Source organism: Malus domestica, chromosome 04 (assembly GCF_042453785.1).
Source record: "Malus domestica chromosome 04, GDT2T_hap1".
Lineage (NCBI taxonomy): Eukaryota > Viridiplantae > Streptophyta > Magnoliopsida > Rosales > Rosaceae > Malus > Malus domestica.
Window position 1 is genome coordinate 17,548,328 of NC_091664.1, and position 7,531 is coordinate 17,555,858.

A 7,531-nucleotide genomic window follows, 5' to 3' on the forward strand; every position below is an offset into this window, starting at 1 on the left:
TGTAAGAACTCATTAGTTGCAATATGCAAAGTAGTCCTTTAACCTGAGGCATCATAGATGTCTAATGGTTAGGTCTTTGATCTTTGATCATGTCAAAGGCATTCCATTGAGAGTGTCCATGGCATTGTTGGGGTTAAGATATCTAGTCATGTAGGCATATGAATGCACAACAAGGGATCTCTAACCTTCCATGGTGGTGGGAGAATACTCTAAGATATGATTCAAGAGTCTTTAGCCAAAGCATATGAATATGACTTAGGAAGTTTGTTCTAAATCATATTCAATTGAATCATATAAAGAAGTATCACATTGGATAGTAGACATGAAACAAACTATCACTCAAACAATGTGATTAAGAGTATTGTATTAGAGAATGACCGTATTGCATTGTAATTGTAACTAGATAGGTTCTCCAACCACTTCTACTTAGCTTGGCTAGCCATGACATACTGCTAGGTGTCACTCATGATTTGCGGAAGCCCTAAAGATTAGCAAACACTAATCTTCATCAAAGGGAGAATTGAAATGTTGTTTCAATTCATAATCGATCGTTAAGAGTAACAATCGCCCACTGCCTTTCTAATTGGAACCTAATGGATCGTACACCGAGTGAGGATGAAAGTGAAGAAATATAAATGTGATGGATAAGCGATTAAATGGTTTAATTGAGAATGGTCAAGATTAATTAATTAGTTAATTAATTTTATGAAAGGTTCGTATTGGGCTTTTAAGTTGGTTTTGGGTTTCGGGGCCCAAAAGTGTTTTGGTCCACAAGGCCCATTATGTTTAAGTTGTATGACAACTAAAACAAATTGGGCAATTAGCCCAATAACAAAGACAAGGCCGGCCATAAAAGTGAGTGGATGCAAACTTGAATTAATTACAGGTTTGCCACTCACATGTGATGTAGTATAAAGTCAACTTTATAGCTTTTTCTAATTTGGGTTTTCTTGAGGCAAAGAAGAGAAACACTTTCTCTCTTTTTCTCTAAAAGGAGGCCGACCACTTAGGGAAGAATTAGCTAGCAATCTTTTCTTCTCTAAGTCATCCATTTCATCTTCACACCTCATCCTTGGTGTGGAGACTTAGAGACACCAAATCTTTGGTGTTCTTGGAGATCATTTCCTCACATCCTCAAGGAGCAAAGGAGCATCAAAAAGGAAGAAAAACACAAGGAAGGTCCAAGGAGCTAGGAGGTGACTTAAAGGCCCTCCACTTGGGTGAATCCCTTGTGTAAACAAGGATGAGCTTCAAGGGTAATGAATCTCTAAATCCTTCCTTCTCTTTAATATTGTTAAAGAGTCTTGTGGTTCACCATTCACTAGGCTTTGAAAGTCATGGGTTTTAGAATTGTTTTTTAATGCATGCCTACTTTAATGTGTTATTAGTTTGCATATGTGTTCGAATGTTCTCACATGTTCTTAGCTAAGACAAAAAATTTCCTTCAATATGCACGACCAACTCTTGCTGAGCCTCAAAGGATAAAAGACGAGCACGAAGATCAGAAAAACTAGGCAGGGACGGCAAATGGAGAATGGTCGTAACATGCATGCCATATTCAGGACCCAAACCACGAAGAACAAAAGTGACCAAATGAGAATTGGATATAGGGTCATTGATGGCAGTCAGTGATCCGCTAGATTCTTAGCATGAGCAAGGTAGTCGGAGATCGACTTGGTACCTTTTGTGATGGAGAAAAGATGAAACTTCAGTTGAGCCCCATTAGTAAGAGATTGCTATGAAAAGTTATGTTGAAGACAATCCCAAAGATCTTTGGAGGTAGAGAGACCAACTACTTGAGGAAGAATAGTTTCAGACAACGTGGCACGGAGAATGCTGATCAGACTTTGATCGGTTTGAAACCAAGAAAAGTAATCCGGATTAGGTTGGGAATCTTGTGATGTAGCTGGAGGGTCAGAGGACTTGTCAGAAGAGGTATTGGGAGCAAGAGTGGCAGGTGGACATGGGAAAGAACGATCAACAAAATGCCAAAAAATTTGACCAATAAGGAAAGGTTTGACTTGGCTTTCCCATATTAGATAATTGGTGTCAGCGAGTTTCACATAAACAAGATGAGAAATCTTGGGAATGGAGAGAGGAGGAAACGTGGAGGGAGGAAGCCATAAGAGAGAGAACACAAAGAATGAGGATCGAACGAGGCTTGCTAGAAATTTGATACCATGTAGAAACTGATTTTCCTTGATTATTACACCATCAATATATAGTGTATATATATATACAAGTGAGTAGATAATACTCTACGGTTACATCTTAAAGACCATAAACATATACATAAATATGGAGTTATAATATAATGGACAATTGGCCAATATTCTATAATCAGTGTCATTAACTATTGTAACTCCCTAACAAGCATGAACCAAGCATACCAACTTGAAGATTATGAAGAGTAGATGAAGTTTCATACCTCACTCGAAGGAAATGGTTGCCGGAATCACCGAAAAATGATAAAAGCCGTGGCTTTGTGGCTTCGAACTGCAAAGATGGAAAAGAAAATGGGAAATCTAACACTACAGAGATGTAGGGCTCGTCAAGAGCTTTCCATGGACACCAAGATCACCCAAAACAGAGCTCGGACAAATGAGATACAAGCGGGTCAAGTGGGTGGGTTAACGGGTCCAATTTCCCCCCAAAACGGGTTAGAATCAGACTCCTCCCACTTTTTTTTTTTTTTTGGAACCTTCCCCCTTTAATTTGATTGGTCCTTCTCCTTCTAATTGATTGGTCCCTTATTTTTCCTTAAATCTGATTAGGCTTCTTCCTTGTGGAAATTTAAATGATTTAAAATCTATAGTTTAGTAAAACAACTTCAAATGTCCGTAACTATACCGTTATAATCCGGACTCGCAAACGGCTTTCGCCTATACGTTTGTGGTTTCAAGATCTATTCGAAACTATAAATTGTGACCTCAAAAGGTCTACAGATTTTAAATAATTAATTTCTAAACGTCAAACTTCATAACTAGTTTAATTAAAATCTAAATTAAAATAAATTAAAATAAATTCTCGAGAAATAATATAAAATCTCAATAATACAAATACGTAGATTATAACAGTGAAGTCCAGGAACGGGATTTCACAGTTAATTTGGAGAAGAGCTTGACATTTTTTAGCTCTAGTTGTCCGCAAGCATTGAGAGTTCGGTTATCTGAGGTGTTGGGGATTACCTATTAGGAGAGCTTTGGGAAGTATTTGGGTATCCAAGCGGATTTTGGGGGTTTGAAGATATATGGAATAAGCTGGATGAGAGAATTAATGGATGGGCGGAACAATTTTTATTGATTGCTAGGAAAGAGGTGCTCCTCAAAAATGTTGCTACTGCTTTACCTAATTACACCATATCTTGTTTCCAGCTTCCCATTCAATTGGAAAAGATAATTAAGCAAGTTATTGCTCGATTTTTGATGTGATAGAAACTAACACACAAATTAAACCCTATAAATTATGCAATCGTAGTACGAGTAAGTAGGGATCGTTCTATTCCGGGGATTAGAAGGGATGATAATCAACACAAATTAAACTTATAAAACTGAAAACTAAGTTAAACTAGCAACAAAACAAGTTAAACTAACAACAAAACAATGACTGGGGGGATTTTGGACGGATTTAATAAAAACAAAAATAAATGGCAGCAAGTAAATTAAGCTGTGAATAAAATATGGATGAAATGATAGTTAAAGGATTCTTCTCCACACATTAATCATATGCATACAAATCGATTTCCAATTATTCTTCCTATAAATCATGAATGACAATACCCCAAATTAACTATGAACAGCACTAATTAACTCTCAAATTTTCCTAAGTTCATTGAATTGGACTCAGGAACACAACCAAATTATTCTTCTCAAGTTCCCTAACTATGAAATGCATGATAGAGATACATCTCGAAGATCATTAAGTTCTATGAAATCATAAGCATTGACAAAGCATTTGTAACTATGAAAAGTATGATACTCCTGCCAAGGATTTACTTAACCCAATCATGACTAGTGACTTTTGCTACTTGCAAATATAAATTCATAACGATTAAGGGAAAGTTTTATTCTAGCATCAAATCTCTACATGTAAACTAAGTATGCATCCTTAATAAACATACAAGAATAAATTTTCTATAAAGCAGATAAGTAAATCGTATCCATGTTTTATGAAACAATAACTAGATGTAATCAATTTATATAAAACATATGATCATGGATACTCCTGCCAAGGATTTACTTAACCCAATCATGACTAGTGACTTTTGCTACTTGCAAATATAAATTCATAACGATTAAGGGAAATTTTTATTCTAGCATCAAATCTCTGCATGCAAACTAAGTATGCATCCTTAATAAACATACAAGAATAAATTTTCTATAAAGCAGATAAGTAAATCGTATCCATATTTTATGAAACAATAACTAGATGTAATCAATTTATATAAATCATATGATCATGGCTTCGAATTCACCTCTAACTAAAAACAAACTTAGTTACACTTGTTCATCATAACTGAAAAACAATCTAAAATAAAAAATTGAAACTTAACAAAGATAGAAAGAACTCTGAAATTTTCAGCAACTTCAATGAATGAACGGTAGACGCGGCACACCTCTTAACATTGCAGAACACTTCATATATATATATATATATATATATATATATATATATATATATATATAGGGCACATCTAGGGTTTTCTTTAAAGTGAATGAAAAGAGAGGAAAAATTGGTAATCAGAATTGGGTAATTCACCTAGAATAAAAAGGGCATGTAAAAGTGGCAAAAAGAAAGTTTTTATGGGGTAAAAGAGGCGCAAGATATTCCAAAGTAATCCCAGCAATGTAGCCTTTATTTTGCACGTTTTTGCCTTACTTGGCATCTCCAAATCAGGCTAAATATCCCAATTCCTTTCCCATTTTGTTCCTGGTCATCTAACAGCCAGATTCATCTTTGATTCTTTATTTAGACTTCAAAACAAGTAACAACTTCTCTCTAACTAGGATTCCTCTTTCTTGTGTAATTCCTTGCCTTTCAAGCCTCAACTTTAATTTCTCCAGATTTTAGCACTTGTTTAACACCTTTTAAACACCAAAATGTCCAGCCCATATGCTATTCACGCCTGTTATCCAATCCAAGTCCAAAACTACTCCAAATTGATCCATTTGACTATTTATTGTCCTCTTTACCAACTGGATAAATGCAAAGAAATAAGATAACAAAGTCACGTAAATATGCTCCTACCAATTTTGGTGGAGGGATCAGCAAATGCAAAAGGGGGTTCATTGGATGGTGTGGAGTAAAATGTTGAAAGGGAAGGCAATTGGAGGGCTTGGGTTTAAGGAAATTATTTCTTTTAACTTAACCATGCTAGTGAAGGTTGAGTGGCGTATTATTTGTAATCCAAACTCTATCCTTGCTAAAGTTCTCCAAGTGAAATACCGTCCTTCTTAGTCTTTCTTGGATGCACCAACGGGAAGAGGCACCTCGTGGGGGTGAAAATGTATCTTACAGGGACGGAAAATATTGAAAGGGGGGCTTTGATGGTGAGTTGGGGATGGTCAGAGTATTCGAATTGTGAAGGATCCCTGGATGCCAACTCCACGAACTTTTCTTCCTATCTACAGTCCGTGGACATGCCACAAATGGTTGGGAGTTCATGGCCGCTGGAGGTCATTGAAAGAAGAATATTATTTAATGGTGTTTTAATGAGGAGGAAGCCCGTATTATTTTAAGTATGCCGCTTAGTAAATTTGGGCGTCCTAATCGAATTATTTGGCATTATACACGGAATGGGATGTATTCCATTAAATTTGGTTATATGGTTGTTCAGGAGATGAACTGGAATATAGAGCTTGGGAGGAAGGGTGTGGGACAGTCAAGTGGGGATCATATTAGGGATCATATTTGGGCGGCTTTATGGCAGTTGAAGGTTCCTCCTAAGCTTCGGCATTTTATTTGGATGGGCTGTAAAAATATTCTTGTTGTTCGAACCAATTTACAACGACAGGGCGTTTGTTAAGAGACAAGTTGGCCACAGTGTGGGGACGATATGGAGACACATGTACATCTATTTTTTAAATGTCCGTTTGCCCGAGTGTTTTGGTTTGGCTCTCCATTACAATTGGATGTGGTATCAGTGGATGAGGGAGATTTCTTGGAATGTTGGAAATGGTTGTGTAGGAAATATGGCGAGGCGGTAGAGGAGAATAAGCTTATGCGATGGGTTGTATGTGGTTTGTGGCGGATCTGGAAGTGTCGGAACATCGTGGTTTTCGAGAAGACCATGGTGGAGCCTAGTGTTGCCTTGGAGTTATTGCAGCGCCAATGGTGTGAGCTTGAGGGAAGTGGCCATGAGTACATACAACCTGCCTACCGACCACACCAGGTAGGGGAAGAGGAGGTCCATGAGAGATGGGTGAATCCTCATTTTTAGATAATTAAAGTTAATTGTGATGGAGCTTGGCAAAAGCAAACTGGTAAGGGTGGATTTGGGTAGGTTGCTTGAGATTTTGCGAGGATTTTTAAAGGAGCTAGAGGAGTGAGGAATGTATTTTGTGAATCTAGTTTGATGGCGGAAGCGGAAGCACTGCGAGTGGGTTTGTTGGCTTGTGTGGAGAAAGGATTTGGGACAGTTCAACTTGAAACTGACTCTAAAGTTTTGGTGGACATGATAACGGGTGCACTACAACCGGAGGCTGCTATGGAAGGCGTCCTTTGGGACATTCATCATATTAAGCAACAATTGAATTTAGTTGAGTTTCTTTTCACCCCTCGATCGCAAGTCATGTCACGCGTGTAGCGGAACATCATATGTGGTATTGCTTTGAACCGAAGTGGTTGTTTAATGCTCTGGTTTATGATGTAAACATTTCAATTCGTATCTAATAATATTCTACTCCTTGACAAAAAAAATTAAAAAATTAAAAACTAAAATTATTTCTATCATTTTTAAAGAAATTTAAACTAATTCATAAAATAGTATTTGGAAAAGAAACCTTTTGTAAATATAAACAAACACACAATATATAATGTCTTTTACCATTAAATGTATGTCATACATTACATGATTTTTTTATTACAAGTGATATTTTACGTTAATTTACTTTAAAAAGAAAAAAAAATGTTTGAAAACAAGATGCATGAATTGAAGAAGAAAACTTTAGCCACCGGAACACTCCACAAATTTTGGTCCCAAAATCACTTGCATGGTTTTCTAGCCTTTAATTTAGTTTCGACGTGGACCAACCTTCACATAGGCTTTCAGTGCATGGATAGACTCACTTTTTCCCTCCTCTTTCACCTTTTCCCCCAACCCCCCTTAAATTTGTTTCCTTTTGCTTTTGGCATTGCCCGAATGTTGGTCCATACCCAAAGGCTGTGGGGGTCACAACACCATAAAAAAAAACACAACCGGTGGGACCAAACCAACGTCGCCGATCTAACTATCCTCCTCATCCGAGCCAAAAACGACGTCACATTGACGGGTAAAAAATATAGTCAACGTCCGAGGCAATTGCCTGCTCTT